The 22,674-nt window shown below is 33.6% G+C and overlaps 1 protein-coding gene across 5 annotated transcripts in view; it reads right to left on the bottom strand.

Annotated features, from left to right (window-relative positions):
* LOC143232380 (uncharacterized) overlaps positions 1-22,674 on the bottom strand; it is a 137,728-nt gene that overhangs the window by 32,206 nt on the left and 82,848 nt on the right. The window lies entirely within an intron of this gene.

Raw genomic sequence — 22,674 nt, 5'->3', positions numbered from 1 at the left:
AATTTGCTAATTGATTAACCATTGTGTTCATTATAGAAAAGAGGATAATACTTTCTTCACTTCAAGTTCATTAGAGTGGAGAGACTCTAGTTCCCCTCAACTCATGAATGGGGCACATGTGAATACGATAAGTATAATCATTGAGGAACCCAACATTTGGTATTAAAGAGATGTTTATACAACATAAACCATTTCCCTCAAAAGAGAAACTGACTTGAAACATTCCAAGCACATCAACATACTCGGAATAAAAAATATTGAGGGATAGTAGAAGAAAAAAGAACCATAATAATCTAGAACTACCTCCACCACTACTCACAACACTGATGGAATATAAATGAGGAATACAGATATCTGTGAAACAAGATTGGTTCTACTGTGAACCCAAAATCCAGCCACTTGAAACTGGCATCTACATAAGGGTAGAATGATACATCTCAATTGAAAGGGTGAATTGCAATTTTTAATGTTTTATTCCATTTGTTATTACGTTTCATATTGGAGGATGTTGTATTATCTAAGACAGCAGAAAAAAACAACAACCTACTCTCAACCGAGTGGTTTTTATAATTATTTATATATTTTGTTTCTATTTCATTAACCCATTCAGGAGGATACCTCCACATTCCACTACCACAGCTGCTTGGAACTAGAAAGTAGTAAGTACTAAAATTCTACTAGAAAAAAATGGTGGAGTCCAGAGGAATGACAACATCTGAGATTGTGCAATGGGTGACCATGAAACCCCATTTGTAAAATCAGATCATGTTGATTTATTCAATACATGGCATGGCAGGGATGGACAGCTTACCCTTTTTGCTTTATCCATGTAAGTCCATGGGGGAGGGTATGAACTGGAATGGGCAAACTTATGAAGCAATTCCATCATGAGGATAAACTTACAAGCAATGTAGACCACCCCATCCCTACAGTGTGCATTGCATGGCCATGGAGCTAATAATATGCAAACTGACAAGGCTTGACAGGGCAGATTCACACAGTTAAAGAATATTTGTTCAGGCACCAATCACCATAGAGAGAGATCTGAACAATAAGCATTAACAAAAACATAAAAGGGCTCTTAAAAAAAACAAACAAACTTACCCAGTCAAAGTCATACTGAACTCTGATACTCTAGAATGGCTAGAAAGCAGAAGATAATATAAAAAGGAAGAAATTTGCAACTTCATGCAAATAGGAGAGACATGGTTTCTACATGCCTGATTGCAAAAGTATCTCCAAGGGATGACAAAGAAGAAATACCGATGAAAAGGTCAGGTGTCAAATTGGGTGAGAAGACATTCAGAACAAAATACAGAAAGAACATGATAAAAAGAAAGAAACCAACCAAATGAAGAGTTAAACTCCACTGGCAAAGAAAGAATAACATGAACAGAGCATAGTTGCAAAGGAATAAAAGAGATTGGAATGGATACCACAGAAGGAAGTTGTGATGGTAACATATAACAGAGAGGACTATCCATATCAGGACAATGAAAAATGTGTGAAAAAGAAAGTTTCTAAACAAGGGAGTCAATCCTCACAAGCCACTGAATTGTGAGGAGAAACAATATGTATTATATGTTGATAAAGAGTAGGTGAAACTTTATGGGGAAATTAACTGTCCACTGACATGCACAAATGAAAGAGAAAGGAAGGAAGACATAAGGGAAGGTGCAACAATGAGCACTGGGAGAATGGTTCAAATGTAGGCAACATAGATAGTGCAGGACCCCATTAATATCCACATCCAGAAAGGTCACTCACCACAGTGAATGAAAATTCTGGAAGGAATCCATCTACAGGTAAATACCTGTGGGATCAGAAAAAAGAAAGCTGTGGGACAGCAGAGTTGCCTAAAAATCTGAAACTGAGGAGACAGGAGGCCCTGAAGTCAAAAGTCAAGAGAAGAAATTCACATAACAAAGAACAGTGTGTTGGTCTGGGGAAATCTCTGGACCAAGAAATGAATGACAGAAAAATTCCATTTGTGTTGAAAAAAAAAACTTTAATGCAGGAAGAGTGAATGAAATATGCCAGAAGAGAGGCTAACTGTTGGAAGAAGCCAAATCATCTTGCCAATGACTATAGGAAAAACCAGGCATGAAGACAGGAGACAGAATGGTTTGGATGAAACAGCAGTGACTGAAGGTGTTGAAGAAGAGACAGAGGAAAAGGTAATAGAGAATGAAGCTGGAGGTGGATAAAAACCATGGAAACCACAGCTGAGGTGTTCAGGAAAGAGATATGAGAAGGACTGATCATAGAGTGCCAAGGATGATCAAAATCATCCCAAGAAGAACAACAAGAGGACAGACAAATATGTAGGTCCAATCCTGGCTGAAAACATTGATAGCCATAGCAAGAAGATGAGAAACTGGAGACCCAAGACAAGGCAATTTGCACTTAAGAGAAGTAGCAAAAATCTCAAAGTGAGGAGTACTCCACTGAAGTCAAAGCCACTGAAAACCAAAAAGGACTTAGAGACCACTCCATCAGGTACTTGTTATCTATACCAGAATCCAATCCATGAAAAGTGTGAAAGCAACCTGAAAATGACACATAATGACAGGAGTATCAAGTGTGTAAGCCCAAACAGAATATCTAATGTGTGAATGTAGATGGATGGAGAATGGGTGCTGCCCTGGTGATTGAAATAAGCAACCAATAAAGTAAAGTAAGAACGGATCATTACCAAATGGAGAAAATGAGCCAAAACAATACCTACAGTTAGAAACTCCAGGGCTTTGACAGGATAAGACCTCTTGGCCATAGACCAAAAACCCCAAATCTTCCACTTGATCAGCCTATGCCCCAATCCCCAAAGTGATGTATCCATGAAATGTGGAACACCTGATGGCACGAGTCATATTTAACTATTAACGCTGATCAAGGGTAGGAGAAAGAGTAAGAATAGTGAACTAAGGATTCCAGCAAAACTCCACTGGTTATAAAAAGCCCATAAAAGAGCCTGATCTAGAGATTAAGGGTACATGGAAGATCACATCCTCAAAAGTGATAGAACTATAACTGAGCTGAAAACCCATTAAATGAAGTCTAAGAGAAGGGCAAGCCCAAGAGGGATGTACATAGAAAAATAAAAATAAGCAATTGTACAGGATAAAGGAGAGATTAGAGTAAGGACTTTTCCAACTTGATAACAGTATATTATAGCTGTCTCCAGGAACAGCTGATAAGGGTAACAGGTGGACCCCTGTTTGCAATGAACAAAAAGTAGTATGCCAACCAAAGAAAGAGGAGAGTGCAACCCAAGGGCATATAAGTGATGAACAAATGCTATAAACAGCTGACAAAACAAAGGGCCTAAACAAGCCTGAAAGGCAGTGAGCAAAATAAAGGAACCAAAGACAGGTCCTCAAGGGATGAAATATCAAGATATGCAAATAAGCATTTATAACATAACTTTCTATCAGCAATAAACCTGAATAAGCATACCTAATGGTGAGAAATAACTCCATGGTAAAATGTAGTACATTGTGAGGATAAAATAAAAGCCTGAAGAATGATGATGAATAGGCACAATAGCATGAAGAGACATAAAAAACAAACCTGTACCACCTCAGAAAGAAGCAGACTGGTGGCAAAATTTTAAATCATGAGGAAGGAAAAGAGTGCCAGGGACAAAAAACATGAGGAAATGAACTGAATGACAAATCCTTCTGATAAAGCTTGAAGAACCAATGGAAATTTACCAAACAATAACAGTGAAGCTTCTATTGTACCAGAGCTCTCTGTTTAGTCTCTGGTATTGTTGTCATCATACCCATCATCTGTGAATAAAAGGATGAGATGAGAAACCCCTAGAAGGAGAACAGGTATGCTACATATGGACCAGGAAGGGAAAGGTACAAGAGCATGTCATAGCTGTAACTGAAACAAATGTGCAACCAAAGAGGAAACAGCTAAGTGTTGATGCACATATTACATGAATTTCAGATGCATAATTGAAAACATATCGCCAAATTGAAATACAGAAATCCTTGAAAAAAAAGTAGCAAAAGTACCTGGGACAAGGTCACTTCATGACTCAGAAAACCCCAACTATAGCAAAACCATACATGTAATACAAGAGCTGAAGACAACAAAAATGGAGGTAATAGGAACCATAGAAAAGTGGAGAATTGAATAAAACATATTTAAAAATAATGTATAATAATTTTTAGGCCTAGCTGATTCTGCAGGAATAGTAGAGAAAACATTGCACAACCCAGCAGTGTAAAAAAGCTATCAAATCTTCATTAGTCCAACCACGTTTGGCTTGTTAAAAGGAAGACATGTAACAATCAATCTCAAGATGGATAAAAGTAGAGAAATCCAATGATACGTTTTCTCCACATGCAGCCTGTGAAAACAGTGTTAAAAGGTATACCATCCAAAGTAGAAACACGATCTTCAGAATTCATTGCAGAAATACCTAAATCAAATAAGTGTTTCATATAAAATATGCAAATATGTGAAAAAAAGACAATAATGAAAAATTCCCACTTCAGCAATTAAACTATTAAGATCATGCACAAATTTCACCAAAAGAAAAACATCTGAACATGAGTACTATCAAATTAGAAGTGATAGTTTGACAGAATTGAGTAGAGGGAGTCACATGTGTCATGATAGCATGTCACACATTTATTGGTGGAGAGCTGATGCATGGCAATTTGAATGAAAAATGCATTAGAGCCAGTCAATTCCTATGGGAGATAGAAGGCTTGTGGTATGTGCAAAATGTTTTTGCATATAGAGAGCAGAATAGAAGGAGAATAATTATTTATGAGAGAAGAGGTAATGTACCATACCAGAATTGATTATTCTTGAGACTAATCTATTTTGGATTTTAACTAGACCTTTTAAGCTACCCTTTGTTTAAGATGGCAGACATCTTAAAGTATGACAAATTAAGGACCAAGTTCTTTTTTAATACTAAAGTGCTGTATATGAAAATGTATCATATATACGACATAGTAAAAACCTGTAGCAAGTTGAAAATGTATCATATATACGACATAGTAAAAACCTGTAGCAAGTTGAAAATGTATCATATATATGACATAGTAAAAACTTGTAGCAAGTTGAAAATATGAATAATACTGTTCTGTTAATTTGTCCCTACACAGTGCAGATAGTCTAGTTGCTCTGCACCATAAAACACCAAAACCAACCAATCCTTCCTACAGATTTTCATAAAACCAACATATGTAAAGTAACCAAAATTATTTGTTAAAATACCTTCCCTTAAGTACCATGTGATAGATGTAGTACGTATTTTTCTCAAAGCATATGATAAACGATATATAATCTGTTGAAGTATTTACATTGATCCTACAAAAAACAAACACAATCCAACAATTACTATTTTGCAAGATTTCTTGTGATGATACAAGATGTTTGTGCAAAGAGTAAAACAATTCATAAAGTGAAAATCATAGCTTCATAAGAAATATTAAAATCAAAGTAATATCACAAAAGTATTTGATTACACACATTTTTGAATTATTTTCTAATTCCATTATCAGTGTGGAGATGTGAAATAATAATTAACTAGTTTAAGTATGAAAATACCATAAGCTTTTAGGAGAAAAGACTGGTAAGAATGCAAGTTTAGAAAGTAGACATTAAAATGACTAAGATGTCTACATTTTACAATACAGGCTGGATGAAACTGTACACATTCATACTGAGAAATCAATATATCAAATTATTTGAAGCTTACTGTACATAGCAATATTTAAGTAGCACATTTTTCTTTTCATATAAACTGTTTATGACTTAATGGAATTATATACCTTTAGACTATTATTAATCAATATCTTTGAAGTGATAACATTAGAAGGAAATCAGCTACATAACACTGCCTAACTTCACTTTTGGGATTCTTTTCACCACCAAATAGTGGGATTAACAATTACAGTATATTAATGCCCCTGTAGCTTAAAGAGCAAGCATATTAAGCAATTAGTTTCAGTCCTGCAACCTTCACTTTGTGAGTAATTCACTCTAATTACCAAAATGACAACTATTTGGGAAATATCCTTTAATAAAAGTAACTGCAGGGTAATGGATTTGGGTTATCATAATTTGGATCATATATTTAATATACACTAGATCAGTAGTATGACTGAAGAAAAGGATATTGACATAGTGAATATGTTATTCAGGCAATACTCTGTTACTAGAAATAATATAAAAACAAATTTAGGGTGCATTTATAGTCAATATTGATAAGTGAAAGGAGGCAATTACATTTCTTTACCAATCACTCAGTTGGGTCTCAGAGTACTATTTATAGTTTTGGTCTCCTTCCACAAATATCTTTTTCTCAGGAAAAACTAAGTTGAGAGATGTTATTTCTGGAATCATATTTATGGCCATTCTCTGAATCCTTTTCAATAAGACAAAAGGAGGTAATTTTATTGATTTTTACAAGATTATCTGGGTGGGAGTGTGGTCGACAGGATTAAGGTATTTGATTTCTTTTGCCATATCCATTATTGGCTAACAGAAAGACTGAGGCACCCAGAAAAAGTGTAATCTTTGGAAGAGGTCTAGTTAATTTAAGGAGTATATAGATTATGTTAAGTACAAGAAATAAATTAATGCTGTACAGTTTTTTACATTTACATTTTTTACATGTAGCTTTACTAAGTTATAGTGTTGTACTTAATACTAATGATAAATAAACTTGTAATTTAATTCTGGGAACTAATGCCAGATATTTTTGAAATCTTATAGCTTTTAATGTTATTGTACTAAATGGTTATTAAAGTATATTTGTATCCACCTTTTTTATTTCTTCTTCATTCATAGAGCAGTTGAAGTGACTTCTCAGTTGAACTTTCCAGCTCTCTGGTGTAAGTAGGCACTTGCACTGTTTTTCTGGATAAAATTCTTACTGTATATGCTTATAAAGCATGTTGCCAGCAGAATTACAGTAGAACAAATTTTCAGTATTTGTGATTAGAGTTTGTTTATATTATTCTAGAAATCCTGTATTTAAAAATGTGTTGTTGCAATGAAGACACTAATCTGAACACAAATGTCCAATGGGTCTCTGCTAGCCTATTAATATAATACTTGGTTCTTGTTTCTGATGGCAGTGCATGCCTGCACCTAACTATGTGAATATCCATTCATGCACACATCATTTCCATAACAGATGCACAAACAAGAGTAGTTTTACACAGATGGTACAACATCTCAGTGAGTTTCTGTTAAAGTGTAGTGCCTTGAGGTTTTGTGCTTGGCACCATTTTATTATTTACATATGATATCAAAGCTTTCCATTGTATGACAATGTTTTACTGATGCAGCTTATCTACAAAAAGATCAGTGGAATATGATAAACTAATCAACTGAGTTTCAGATGTCTTTTGCTCCCCCAAAAAATGTGTTTTTTACACTTAAGATTCAGCAACGAACAATATGACTACTTTGTAGCTGACAGTCCAACTGAATCTGCTAAAAAAGATAAAGACCTGGGTGTGATTATCCACAAATCCCATAGTTTTATTTTTGTTTTGAGTTTCGTGCAAAGCTACACGAGGGCTATCTATGATAGCTATCCCTAAATTAGCAGTGTAAATCTTTTGGGCTACTCTTTTACTAATGAATAGTGGGATTGACTGTAACATTATAACACCCTCATGGCTGAAAGGACGAGCATGTTTGGTGCAACGAGGATTCGAATCCACAACCCTCGGATTACAACTCAAATGCCTTAACCCATTTGGCTATGCCATGCAAAAGCTACAAATCAGGTCTTAGGTTGAATTGTAACAACTATTCAAAATAAAGAATGTAATGTGATGCTAGGGTTATACAAATGACTTACTAGACCTCATCCATAGTACTGTAGCCAAGCATGGCATCCACATCTCCAAAAAGATATAGATCTACTTGAACAAGTTTAGAGGAAATTATGCAAGATAATAACAGGTTATCATAAACTTTCTTATGAAAGGAGGTTATATTAACTACTTCCTCACTACACTTAAAACTTGGTGTTTAGAAGGTGATTTAATTGAAATCTTTAAAATTATTAAAGGCCTTGAACGATTAAATATTCCATATATCTTTGTAGTTAATTACATACCTAAAGGGCACTAGAATAAAAAATACACACATATACACAGAGTTTCATATTGGGTTTAACTAAGTCTTTTTCTTTCAAAGAGCAGTGGATGTATGTAATTATCTTCCACCTGAAGCAATTTATGAAAAAGGTGTACATTTAAATTCCACACTCAAAAAGACATTTAAGACACAGAGGGAGCTTAAATGAGCCAGAGCACAGCTGGCTTCCTGCTACATCACCCTTCACACCTCCTAAACAGTTAAAGGAGTGGAAAACACAAGGTAAACAATATAACAGTAGAGAGGACATAAGTTTAAGGCTTGGAAAAGACAGGCTAAACTCAGTTATGACAATTTTATTTTTCTGACAAGGTGACTGACTAATGGAAAAAGTTACCTTTGATAGTTACTGAGGCCAGGACTTTAGGGAATCAAAGAGGGGAGTCATTAATTCCTAGAAAATAAGTGTTAAAATTCTTACTTTTCTCAAGGGTGGATTAAAAGCCACCATAGAAGGACAGAATGGTCCAATTTTTTTTCCAAAGTTTATATTATAATAATTAAAACACAAAAAAACAAGGAGTACAGAGATACTAAAATATTAAGTTCTCATATTTCCAAGGAATTTAACTTTGCTTGAAGAATTTTTCTTTTGACTGGCCTTCCCTATTGGGAATGCATGGTCCATTTATATTCTTTTGGTCATAACCAATAAAAGTAAGTATATTACTTGGATTAAACAACAACAAAACAAAACCAGCAACAACAAACAACTTATGAAGAAATTCAATTTTACATGAAGGAATATCATTTTTACTCCTTTATTTCTATCCATGGAGTGTAAAGTACAATATGATCACAAAAGTCCAATTTTTAGTTCATTTTCTAATTTTTGGAAACACCATTTCCTTACGTTGATTGAAAATATGTACACATCTTATGATAAGCTATACTCTGTACCAATGCATAATTCTATTGCTTACCTTCTACTAATTGCTTATTCAAATTACTCATATAGATTTGAAAGTAATTTGATAAAATAAGTGTAAAATAAACATGCCATAAAACATTTATTTAAATCTTACCTTTTCATCTGTATCATTGTGAAAATTAGCCTCATCAGAAACAATACACAAAATTCCACTGTTAGCATCATTGTCTTCTTCTGGATCAAAATCAAACAGTTGTTTGAAACGTTCTCGGCTAATATCAGCTAAGTGATGTTTTGGTACTTTACCAAAAAAATTATTTTTTCCTAATGTTAAAGAATTTTCCCTTATTATGCTACTTGATTTTCTAATACTGTCACTATAGCTGCAAGTTTGTTTAGCACTGTATTCACTGCTTTTAGACACTTCAGTATTATAACCAGTTGCAGGACAACTCTCTTGGCAGTTAGTCAACATGTATTTCAGTGATGATGGAAGAAAAGATTTCCCTGTGATACTTAGTTTTTGTAGTACTTCCTCAAGCATTTTGATGATCAATTTTTCAATTAAAAACGAATTTCACCTGCTTAATCTTTGTTAAATAAAGTCTTCACTAAGATGGCCAAGTCAGTCTTTATCCAGTTGGCAAACAACTTTTTCTTAAACTAATAGAAGTAATGCTAATACTAGTAACAGTAGTATTGCTACTGTCAAATGAACTACTACTGAAATTAACTGCTTAAATTCATTATCTTTCAGGATTCACTTTTAACTAATTTTGTTTTAACGCTACAACAGATTACCTATACTTTTAATATTATTATTTTAAATATTAAAATTTCTGTAGTACAAATTCAACAAATTATGCTTAAGTTAACACTATGATAATGATATCTATAATTCAATAAATTTGAACAAAACTATGTTGTTAAAACTAAACCTAATGAAAGCTATGAAAATACCAAGTTCTTTATCCCACGAAGAAGGATGGATATAACTATAATTTTGCGAGTATTCCAGTTAGACAAATTACAGGAACACCAAAAAACATAAGACACTTAAGTTTCGTGAACAACGTTGTTAGGCTTAAGTTATTTTGTGAACACAATGATAAAAAAATAGCATGTTAATATAGATTACCGTTTTTGAGCAATTACTATATACTAAACGATTTTAATCAGTAATACACCCACGTAATAAAAATTTAATTTTAAATAAATACATGAATTACAATTAAATACGTATAACTAACGTATGTCGTAAAATTACTTCAGCATTCTCGACTCCGATTCCACTAGATTGAATCTAGGAAGTGATTGAATCTCATTCACTTATTTGTGTAATTCTCAATAACAATCTTACTATCTGCTTTGTGCGTTAAACTTTAAATCAATCCAATACAGAGATGTGGCTTCTTTCAAACAAGAGTTCAAAACTGTATCTTTTTCTTTTTAATAACACTTTTAACTTTTTACGAGAGTACGAATGACGATTTTCAACGTTGGTGGTCTTCTGCGGTTCAGCAATAAGTCTACAGGTTTATAATGCCTAAAAATATCCGGTGTTCGTTTATCCGTGGTAGACAGAACACAAGATATCCTATTAAATAACTGCGCTAAAATTAAAACAAGAAGAACATCAATACTGGAGACCTATTTGGAATAAGCACGTTAAGCAGGTTTATTTATTTTTACCTTCACAGCGAAAATAGTGGTTTCCAATCTGTAGTATGCGTACATGTAGCGATATACCGATACATTTCTGGAAGTACGTAAATATTTTTGTAAAAAATCAGGGTAAAAGTAAATCTCATTTTTTTATTCACCCTTATATTGTTTATTTCGATTTACCCTTTTTAAATATAAAATACTCTAGTTTACTTTTAACAAATCACATGAATCAGGGGTATGCCGCTGATTAAAAGGTATGAGGTATTTAGCATAAAAAGTTCAGGAATGTGTGCATTTTCTTACAGCCAAATGGGCAATGCATCCACTGAAGGGAATCGAAGTTTGATTTCATCATTGTAAATCCTATGACTTACTTCTGTTCCATCGGGGGACAAGTTCGGGAATAACTGAATTGAAATATACTTATCAGCTATAAAGAAGCTGTGCCGATATTTGTGAATATAGTATATTTTATAGAAAAAAACAAAAGCTCACAGAAACGAAGTCCGAATACAGACACACGAGCTACAGCAGATATTACTTTTAATCTAGCAAACCCTGTTTCTCAATATTTTGTTTTTTCGTTGTTAAATGCAAAGCTGTACAATGGGCCATTTGAGCTGCAGTGGCGGCGCCAAAGGGGGGGCTTGGCTCTTTGAGGGAGGGCTCAAGCCCCCCTCAATATTGTTACCTACATATATTCATAAAATATGGAAAACACAATCGTCATTGTTGCTTAACAATTAACATAAAAGAAACATACATCTGTAGAACTCAACGTCTTCATTAAGACGGAAGTATGTGTTATGTATTCCATAGCAACGTACTGAATGCAGTGAAACTCATGCGCTGTATTGCCACTCCATGTGTAATGCCATTCTATCTTGAACTTTGACGAAGATTAGACAACCACGTTGATTTCAAGTTACAACAGATAATCAGGGATTTTACTTGATAAACCAAAGGTTTCACAGGTATTTACCCATTAATTTCATTTATCTTTTATTGAAAAGTAAAACATAGCATGCATGTATAAATGTATTGTGTATAGGTCAAAACTATGAAGCATTTAGCCAATGTTGTGTCCTCTGTGAGATCATTTTGCATTGTGTATTAGCTATCCAAAATTTACTGCCAGTCACCAGAACAGGCACATTGTTTAGAAGTAATAATGACTATAAACACAACATGATGAAAGATAGTTAGCCTGATAGTGACCTTACTTTTCCTCAGAGTGTATTAACTTCACATGGGATAATTCGTTTCTGCTATGTAAACTACGTCTTTATGTTATATTTCTTTTGATTTGTAGCTTTACTCTTAATGGTATATTAAATGTTCAATCTAAGCTAATATTGATTTTTTTTTTATTATTATGTATTACCTTGGGTGGAACTCATGTGAGCTTCCTCTTTTACATATACGCATATTTTCATAAACAGATTATTTCTAATTTGTAATAATGAATTATTAATCAGAGTATAAGTTTCCAATGAAAACTGCATTGAAAATGCAGTTCAAAATAGCACACCTTTCTGAAATGTACCTTGGTATTTACATTATTGATGGCATTTTGGGAAGCCCCTCCACAGCTTACCTCAGCCCCCCCCCCCTGGAGCCGCCACTGCTGAGCTGTGCTCTCCAGGGATATCGAATGTCAGTTTTGAAGCAAAATCACACTGGGCTATCTTTCGTGTCAAGGAATTATATCTCCGATTTTAGCATTTAAGTCTGTAAACTTACCGCTGCCCCACATGGGACTTAAAAACAGTTTTTAGCATTGAAGTGAGGGCGATTTCTCAATAAACAACCTTATATAAATGATTCTCGTTCGAATAATTTAAATAGTGTAAACATGTTTCACAATGAAGTGAAATAAGGACATCAGCACATGCACTAAGGTTGCCTTCTTCATGACAAAGTCAAAGCGCAATAAAATTTAAATTATAAGAAAGGTTAAGGTATCTGTAAAAAAAAAAGAAAAGAAAGAATGGCTACTTTTTAGGAAGTGGATTCTGATGTACTTTCTTCAATACATATCTTTATTTGTAGAAATAAAAATGTTGTGTTCTAGATCAATATTAAATAAATATTGTACAACAGTATTTAAAGTCGATTGTTTGTTTGTTGTTAAGTACAAATATACTTTACAGGCTCTTTGTGCTCTGTTCCTGTCCACCATAGATATTGAAACTCAATTTTTAGCATTTTAGGCCATTAGTCTTAGCACTAATGAGAGAGATCTTAGATTTGAAAATAATTTTATTTCAAAATTTTATTATCAATTATTTTATTTATTTACATCATACTGTGAATTTTGACTAGTACATTTGATCATCTCAGAATTCTGCGTAGGATTCTTATATAGAACCAAACTAATTACATTATGAAATTTTGACTTTCTCGGTAAGTTTTGAATTATTCTACCCTTATCAAGGCTGTAACACATGAATACTTAACATATACTGATAATATAAAGAAATATAATATATTGCAAAACTCATCAGATCATGAAATATTGAAATAGCTAATGAATTCCCGCAAGTTAAAAAAACAACAACAATAAAAACAAAATAAAGCACGATAGCCAGATGGCTCAGAAACATCAGCACTATAGCTTTAACACTGTGAATCGTTATGAAAGTAACTATACAAGAAAATGGATGCACTATTTGAAGACTATGTGTTAATGAAGAATGTCAACACTGTGAAAAGACGGAGGTACAAGATAGTAAAGATGACCAACTTAAAATATAGTTCAAAACGAGATATACACTAATGATGTTCAAGAACTACTATGATCCACCACTAAACTGAAATGTGCTCGTATAAAATATCAAAGTTTTAAACCAATGAATCAAAAAGAGCGCTGGAGAACATTTGTAGAAAAAAATGGTTCATTATGTCGAAAATGTGAAAATATATCATTAGAGAAAAACAAACAAACAAACAAACAACGACTACATTTCGTACTTCCACATACTCGATATCAATAAACACTCTATAATCCTCACAACCCTTCAATAACTGGACACCTAGTTGTTAAGATAGGAAGTAAATGTTTTTATTGGAGAGAATGCTAGGTATTTGTAAAGAAATGATAAGTTGTTCGACCTAGGATGTGAATAAAAACAGTCCAAAACAGAAACAGTTGGACAGCTACAGCAATACTGTGTTGGAGCTCCACCTAGGAGAGTTGCTGTTGATGTGTTTGGTCCTCTGGTACAGAGAAACATTAATAGAAATAACCATAATTAATGTTGAGCTGCTTCACCAAATGACCAAAAGCATGTATTGTTTCTAGCCAGGAAGCAGATCTACCAAGAAAACTCGTCAATGAATTTGTTTCTCCAAGACCTGAGGTGCCAATGGAAATTCACTGAAATATGCAATGGAGCTCTGAATCAGCTTTGTTTGCAGAAATGTGTTGGAATAAAAAAAAAAAAAGTAATTTGAGATCAGATATAGTGATGATGTGTTCAGTTTAATTTAATACTAGATATTTGTGAGCTCTTCCAGTATAAGAGTAATGTGTGTGTGGGAAGCTACTTTAGCAAAAATGAAATTATTAGTAGGGAAATATTGACGATATCACCATATACGTAAAGGAGGGGTGGGTGCATTTTGTAGGGATGGTAAATGAGGAATGGTTTTTTTGTTTCTTTTTGAATTTCGCACAAAGCTACTCGAGGGCTATCTGAGCTAGCCTTCCCTAATTTAGCAGTGTAAGACTAGAGGGAAGGCAGCTAGTCATCACCACCCACCGCCAACTCTTGGGCTACTCTTTTACCAACGAATAGTGGGATTGACCGTCACATTATAACGCCCCCACGGCTGAAAGGGCGAGCATGTTTGGCGCGACAGGGATGCGAACCTGCAACCCTCAGACTACGAGGTCGCACGCCTTAACACGCTTGGCCATGCCGGGCCAAATGAGGAATGGATCTACCGTTCTCAGAGCTCCATGCCAGGTAGCGGTGTTTGTGTGTTAAATATTAGTGTACGAATCTCTTCATGTGCTTAAAGAGACTTAATGTATCAAAACTGTTATCCTTGTCCTAGAACAAAGGTTTTCAAAGAGTCGTTAGATCTGGTATCTCTTGTTAGATAAGTTGATCGGTTTATAATTTTTTATTGCACCATTTCGCTAAATTGATTTTTATACTAAAGGTGTTTGATGGATATCACGTGTTATGGAATGGGTTTAACCCAATTAGATTTAACCTTTTTGTTACCGCGACGTTTCTGCAGCCATTAGATTGAATTAACTCTAGTACCTAACCTCTTACGTGAGTATTTCATCCAGGTCGCTTGTTTTAATTATTTTAAATACACAGCACAATTTGTTTATATTTAGTAAACTTTGTGTATGCAAATATAAAATACTACAATTAAAAAAACAAATGTTTTGTACCCGAAACATGAGTTATTACCTTCTAGTTTAATATTAAAAGGCTAACAAACGATAAAACTACAGAGAGACACGATCATGTTTGTATCATAAGGTTTACAATTAGCGAGTTTTTTTTTTAAATATAAGGTTAAAAATAATAAAACATGTTAAAATTTTCAACAGGTCCAGCTCAAGTTGAGGATTTTGTACAGACACAAAAAGGCCAATACAACATAATTTATAAGACACAATGAAGATAAAAAATTTAAATAATTTATAACCTTGATATAATAAAATTTACTGTAGAAGTCCATTAGGCTATCCAAGTAGATTTAATAACTAATTAATTACTGTTTAAGCTAAATATATAAAAGTGCAAGTGTTTAGTATTAATTTAATATCACCGAAATATCCTGCAGAAAAACAACAACAAAATGTCATTTTTTTACCTACGTAACTTTATTAAGGTATCATTGTTTGTTTGTTTTTGGATTTCGCGCAAAGCTAAACGAGCACTATCTGCAGTATCCGTCCCTAATTTAGCAGCGTAAGACTAGAGGGAAGACAGCTAGTCATCACCACCTACTGCTAACTCTTGGGCTACTCTTTTACCAACGAATAGTGGGATTGACCGTGACTTTATAACACCCCCCCTGGCTGAAAGGGGTCGCATGCTTGTTGTGACAGGGATTCTAACCCGCGACTCTCGGTATTAAGGTATGAAATTATAAATCTATGGTTCAAATCAGTTGCGTTTAGTGCAAAATTATCTGTGATCTGTTAATTGCGAGGAATCAAACTCTTATTTTAGCGCAGTAAGTCTGTAAACGTACCGTTGAACAACTGGGGGACAGAAAGAAGTTGATTAATTGATGAATGAAGATATAGTATCACAGAATTTGTACAATATCTACTCGGTTAACTTTATTGGTAATAAATCTAGCATAACAGAGAATCCAGTTACGAGCTATATTTAAAACGCTAAACTCCAACGTTCAGTTTCTCACGATGGGTCGCCCGCTGAAACATCGGTAAATCTGCGGATTTACAACACTAAAATCAACGGTTCGATTCCCCTCGGTAGACATAGCAGAGAGCCCAATGTGGCTTTATTATAAGAAAACAGAAACAACAGATAGTCCTCACGACGGACACAACAGGTAGCCCACTGTGTCTTTTCTCTCAAACGTAATAACTATCGCAAAACATCCCAGAAAACTCTATTTTACCTGGAACAAGGAACTGTATTATCTTCTCCCCTATAAAGGTATGAAATAAGTGTCAACAAATCATTATGTACTCCACACAATCGTTAACAATACTTCATTTATAATGCTATAATATTTTAGTCATTTCATATGGCTCCTGGCAGAATAGAACTATTCACTCGCCCAGGACATTAGTTCATTAGAATTTGATTGGATAAAAATTCGAATGTTTTCAAGAACGGTATCAAGGTTTTCCAACACATTCATCTACATATTAAAACATCCATTTCTATCATTGCTTCTGTTCATATGGAAATCAAACAAACTGTTATAGCGTTTTTTTTAATTATTATTTTTTTAATAATTCGAAGTCTAGAACATGTAACTATAACAAATTAGTTTATTTCTTCCTCGCATACAGTTGTAGGCCTACGTTTACAAATGACGTTCAAACGGAAATATCTCGATTAACATTTGGTTTGATTTAATTGTTTGCTTTAAAGCACAAATCTACACAATGGGCTATCTATGCTGTGCCTATCATGGGTATTGAAACTCAGTTTTTAGCGTTATAAGCCTTCAGACTTATCCTTGAGTTGCTGAGAAGCCTCGACTGAAATAAAAACCAAAATTTTTGTACAATTTCACGGCTAATCGATTGAATAACCGAAATATATGCGATCACTATCACTACATTTTCACACTAGTTTTGTAGCCAAAATAAAAAAAAAGGGGCAAATAATATAATATTTAAGAACAATGAGGGATTTCAGTGATGTCGAGAAAACCCACTTGTAGAGAAATATGTATGCAAAAACGGCTCGTTTGGGTTGAGAAAATATTTTACGTAGAATAGCGAACAACGTTTCGACCTTCTTCGGTCATCGTCAGGTTCACAAAGAAAGAAAGAGGTAACTGACCGGAAGCTGACCACATGTTTGGAAGGGGTGGTGCTACTGAGTGTTGGAATGTAGAGGGCGGTGTTAAATGTTTGAATATATAATTTTATTTTATTATATTTAATATAGGTATAAAGACGTTCCTTTATATTGGTTTATTTTGAGTTTAAGTTGTATAAGTAAGGCTTCTTTAATTTTGCGTTTGTTTATGTTTGTTTCTTCATTTAGTATTGGAGTGTTCTCTATGGTTATGTTGTGTTTATTTGACTTGCAGTGTTCAAAAAACGTGTGAAGGTGACTTTTTATGTTCTTTGAATCTGGTTTCCATTTTCCACTTGTTTCTCCAATATAGAAGTCATGGCAATTATCACATTGTATTTTATAAATAATGTTGGTGTGGTGTTTGTCAATGTAGTTTTTACAGAGTATAGACCTCAGTTTTGTGCCTGGTTTTTGAATAAATTTGGTATTAACTGGAATGTCATATTTTGTTACTAGTTTTTGCCAAATGTTGGTTATTTGTCTGCTGATGTCTGGAATATATGGTATGCAGCAGTATATGGTTTCGTGATTTTTTGATTCGTGAGATATATTTACTTTTGTTGGTTGATTTTGCTTTCTGTCTAGGTGTGTGCGTATAATGTTTTCTACGGTTTGTGGAGGAAACTTATTGATGTTGATGAAGTATTGTTTTATTTTGTCTAATTCATCGTTAATTTTATCTGGTGAGCATAGTTTTATGGCTGTGTTTATTTGGTTTCTTAGTATGTTGAATTTTTGTTTTGTTTCATGTGCTGAGTCCCAAGGAATGTATAGTCCAGTATGGGTGATTTTTCGGTGGATTTCTGTTTTGAATTCTGTGTCGGTTCTTATAATTGAGGTTAAAAAATAATATTTGATTGCTTTCATCCTGTTCACATGTGAAGTTAATGTTGGGATGTCTAGAGTTAATGTGATTGAAAAAATTAAGTGTGTGTTCTGTAGATCTGAATCCCGCAACCGTGTCATCCACATATCTGTACCAGTATAGTGGTGGATGTAATGCTGTGTTAATTGCTTGTGTTTCAACTTGTGTCATAAAAATATTGGCTAGAACTGGTGATACTGGGTTGCCCATGCTTAGGCCATTTGTTTGTATATAGTTGTGGTTGTTGAACATGAAGTTTGTCTTTATCGTGGTGAATTCTATGAGGGTTGCTAATTGATTGCTGGGAACGTCTATAGTTGGGTTAGGGTCTCGTATATAGAGTTCAAAGGCTATCTTGCAAGTTTCAGTGGTTGGAACTTCTATAAGGAGGGATATAACATCAAAACTGGCCATTAAGGCTTTATGATTAAGTTGATCTAGATTAAACTTGAAATTAAAAGACTTGAAAATAAATATACTGCTTCTACAACATCTAAAGGTTGCCCATTTCAAAAACTAACCATACTGTTAGAAAAATAAAACTGTTTTATATGATCATGACTCCTCCCTTGCCAAAACGTATATTTGTGTCCCCTAGTCCTACCAATCTGACCACCAAGTAGGAACAAAATGATAATATATCACACTATAGATTCCCTTACAAATTTAAAGATTTCAATCAGACATCCTTTAACTCTTCTTTTCAAAAGAAAATACAATATAAGGGATCTTAGCCTGTCCTCGTATGTCAACCTTTTCATCCCATGTATCATTCTCTTAATTCTTTCCAAAAATTCAATGTCCTTCCAAAGATAAGAAGACCCAAACTCAACACAATACTTCAATTTCTCCTAAACAGTGACCTATGTAATAAAATAATAAACAAACATATTGTCGTTTTTTTTACACAGTTCGTTCGTTATGAATGCTTATTCTTTTTCTCCACAATAAAAAGTGGTAATTGTTTAGCTTTATCCCGAACATTACGAACCTTCAGAATAGACCTGAAAACTTTATTCATTCGCTTTGCTTACTTTTGAGTCTAAAAACATATAAAGATTGCCAGAAAAGTTAACAATTTTCTCTATCTCCAATATTTGTCTAGTAACTAAAAGAATCGAGTATTATTATTATTATTTTATTTATGTGCTGTAAATCAGTTTGGCTCGTAATTTATTTAAGAACATTTCCATTGAACACAAAGTGGTGTGGTGTATTTGGAGTTACGCTGAATGTAAATCTACTTTTATAACACGTGTAAAATGAAGCAATGTGCGTAATGCCAAGTTGTTTGAAGATCTGCTATTGTTTATGTTAAAGCAGACGTTTATTTTTTTTTTCCTCTGGCTCAAGTGCTTTTTGGATGTATGTCTTCTTTTTCATATGTATATATAGTAGGTTTCATTTCATTCAAAATGACCTACATTCAAGAACAACTGAAATTTAAAGCTGCATAAAGAAAATAACTTAGTGTTAAGATATCTGACAATTGATCAAATGATGTAAGAAAATTAGTGATGTAAAATCAAGTTTATTCAGAGTGTGAAAACAACAAATAGCAAGCATTGAAGTTTCGGCGAAATGTTCACAAAAAAAAGTAAAATAAAATTAAAAGCGAGACTTTCCAACTGTAAAAATATAGAGGTCACCTGAGGTTATGGCAGATATTTAATTTTTGTCCCATAAAAAAGCACAATACTTCACAACTGCACAAGTACGTTATTGTATTTCCTCTACACATAGGGCAGTGATTTATGTGACTTCACATCGCGGCTGATCTTATAACCTCTAGAACTGAGCAAGATGTCTTATCCTCAGCTTTATGCAGCAATAAAAAAAATCGAGATTCGTTTATTTTCTTATTGGATCTTTTAAAAGGGCAGTAAAGAAAGATTCGTTAATATTATTATCAGTTTTACTGAAAAGCACTGCAACACAAACTAGTAATCTAGAGATTACACTTTGTCAGCAAAAAGTGTTATATGTTATAATAATTGTTCCCTAGCATAACGCAGAGGATTGAGTACATAATATTAAATCAGTTTGAAGTCTCACAACACATTCTAGTTTATGTCGCCATCATCGGTCATGTTCTATCTCACGATCTTCCATATTGATAATAAATACCTCTTCATTGTAGTTTCCATTCCAAAAGATTCTATCATAAATATGTCACATATAAAACCCACTACCCCTCTTTTCATGCTTTCCATAATCAACCTAATGTATGAAGAATGTTAGTCTCTTAGCTTTTGTACTTAAAAAGTATGCCTTCATATGGACTAGAATGGACACAGCTGCTTGAGGTATATGACAGTTGAATGGGAGGCATGAGTGAAAGCCTTATCTTGGTGAATTTATGCCATGTATAAAGCCAGTATTTCTCTAAGATACAAAGGGTTTCAGAACACTGATATGCTAATAAGTAGGTTTCATCTTTCCTTTTTACTAATTTTCCTAATCCCTAACTTACTCCTGGCGCAGTATTTAGAGATTATCATGAAATATTTTAAGAGAGTTTGGCAACATGCCATGTAGTACTTTTAAGAATTACTTTCATCAATTGATTGTTAGAAAATGGCACGAGACTTATTATAGTTATATCTGTAACGGTTGGGGTACGACTTGTTGCACGTATCTTTGTGAAAAGTCCTGAGGCCACAACTTGATCTATATTATTTTGTGTTTGAATGTCATTAAGTACACGGAACATTCCCGTCTTGGAAATTCTAAATGCTTGACCTGAATATATCTTTATGATCTTAGTGTACGAATATTTTGCAACGAAAAGGGCTAATAAATACCCTTTCCAGAAGTGATCAATTTTCGTAGACATTGCAGTACTTACATAACGAATAGTCAAAACGTATAGTTCCGATATATACCCTTCCGTTGCGACTTTAAATCTGTTGTGATTGTCACATGACTTGCTAATTTGCACATCTAAAATCGTTTTAATACAAAGTACTCAATTCTCTGCAACATATCATTACATCTCACAAAAACTTTATTACATAAGTGAATCTATATAATTACATAATTCATGATTCAGATTATCTTGTGAAAAAACACAGTAAAGAAATTCTTGGTATTGGAGAAATTAGTTACGACATATTCATGTGGCTTCTTTAGTGTCATGTAGTTTTCTTGCAAGATAACTGGTCAAGTATTGACAAAACTTCGAATATCTTTAAGGACACAGAAGGTCAGAAAGGTTTTTGACGAACACTCTTTATTGCATATTTAAAGCTACAGGTAACAAATCTACCTTATTTGTTTAATACACTTACAAATGCTTCAATTCTGCACTTAAATGTTCTTACTTCCGGGCAACAGTCTAAATAAACCAAGAAATTATTTCTGTGGAATCCTTAATTGAAGAATGTTATTGTCTAGTTAATGCATCCACTTACAGATGATCAAAATATACTACACAAAAATATATTTGTTGACGAGTTTTACTGCCAGAAAAGAAACGTGAAAATAAATAATACACAATAATAGGTCGAATTTAGTTTCTCTAACATCAAGACTTCCGACATCTTGTTTCGTTTACTGGGATTTTTTTTACTAACTGATACATACAATGTTGCGTTCATTCAGATTTTTGTTGCTGGCATGGAAAACAAATCCAAAATCAAATGTTTTAAATATAACATCGTACAGTAACGACATTCTTCTGATGTTGGTTTTATTCATTTTTAATAGAGACAACCTTGCTAGTATGCTCTAAACTGATCTATTAATATACTTTCATTTTGATGTTGAAGTCCTTTGAAAAGTCGTTCTTGGATTATAACGTATCATATACATTAGCAAGTTATTCGTCGGCATTAATACCTCATTCAGTTGCTACCTCACAACTTATTCAGGTAACTTACGTAGTTATATTATAACATGGAGAAGAAAGCTAATAATTATTACTTTAAAAAAATCTTAATAAAACTGACATATCTTATGAGGTAAATTTTAAGAGTTACTTACAACAATGTCCGGGCTGTTAATAGATTTGGTGGATCATAGAAATGTAATCTTTGTCAATCAAGTAGCAACATTTCATGTTTTCTTTTCGCACTGTGGAAGTTAGTATGAAATCTCAGACACCCACACTGCAGTAGTTCTGACTGTCGTTTTAGTGTTAAGTTAATTAAAATATTAGTAAAGAACCTATATTAATGTCCTATTTGTTTTTGAATAAAATGCAAAAATACAACAATTTGAATGATAAAAAAAACACAATCGTTTCTTTGTGTAATTACGTTATGAGGTACTTCTTAGAGCTGCACATTAATCAGGGCGTCATGTATTAAATGTAAGCAAATAAAAACAGCGATTATCTGTCATGGTATGCCTAACGCCACGGAATCACATAAGTAAAACTGTTGTTAGGAAGGACAAGTGTACAAAGACCAAGGGGTAAATTACATAAACTGATAACCATCCACAATACAAATCTATCACCAAGTGACCATAGACACTTAAATAAGCATCACAGATTGAGAGTGTTAAATACAATTGTACTTCCAACACTGACTGGTCTCTTATTTTCACGTGTACTTTCCTCTGCCCTTTATTGTTCA

Source organism: Tachypleus tridentatus, chromosome 11, assembly GCF_004210375.1.
Source record: "Tachypleus tridentatus isolate NWPU-2018 chromosome 11, ASM421037v1, whole genome shotgun sequence".
In the NCBI taxonomy this organism is placed as follows: domain Eukaryota; kingdom Metazoa; phylum Arthropoda; class Merostomata; order Xiphosura; family Limulidae; genus Tachypleus; species Tachypleus tridentatus.
This window is presented reverse-complemented; position numbering and strand designations above follow the sequence as displayed.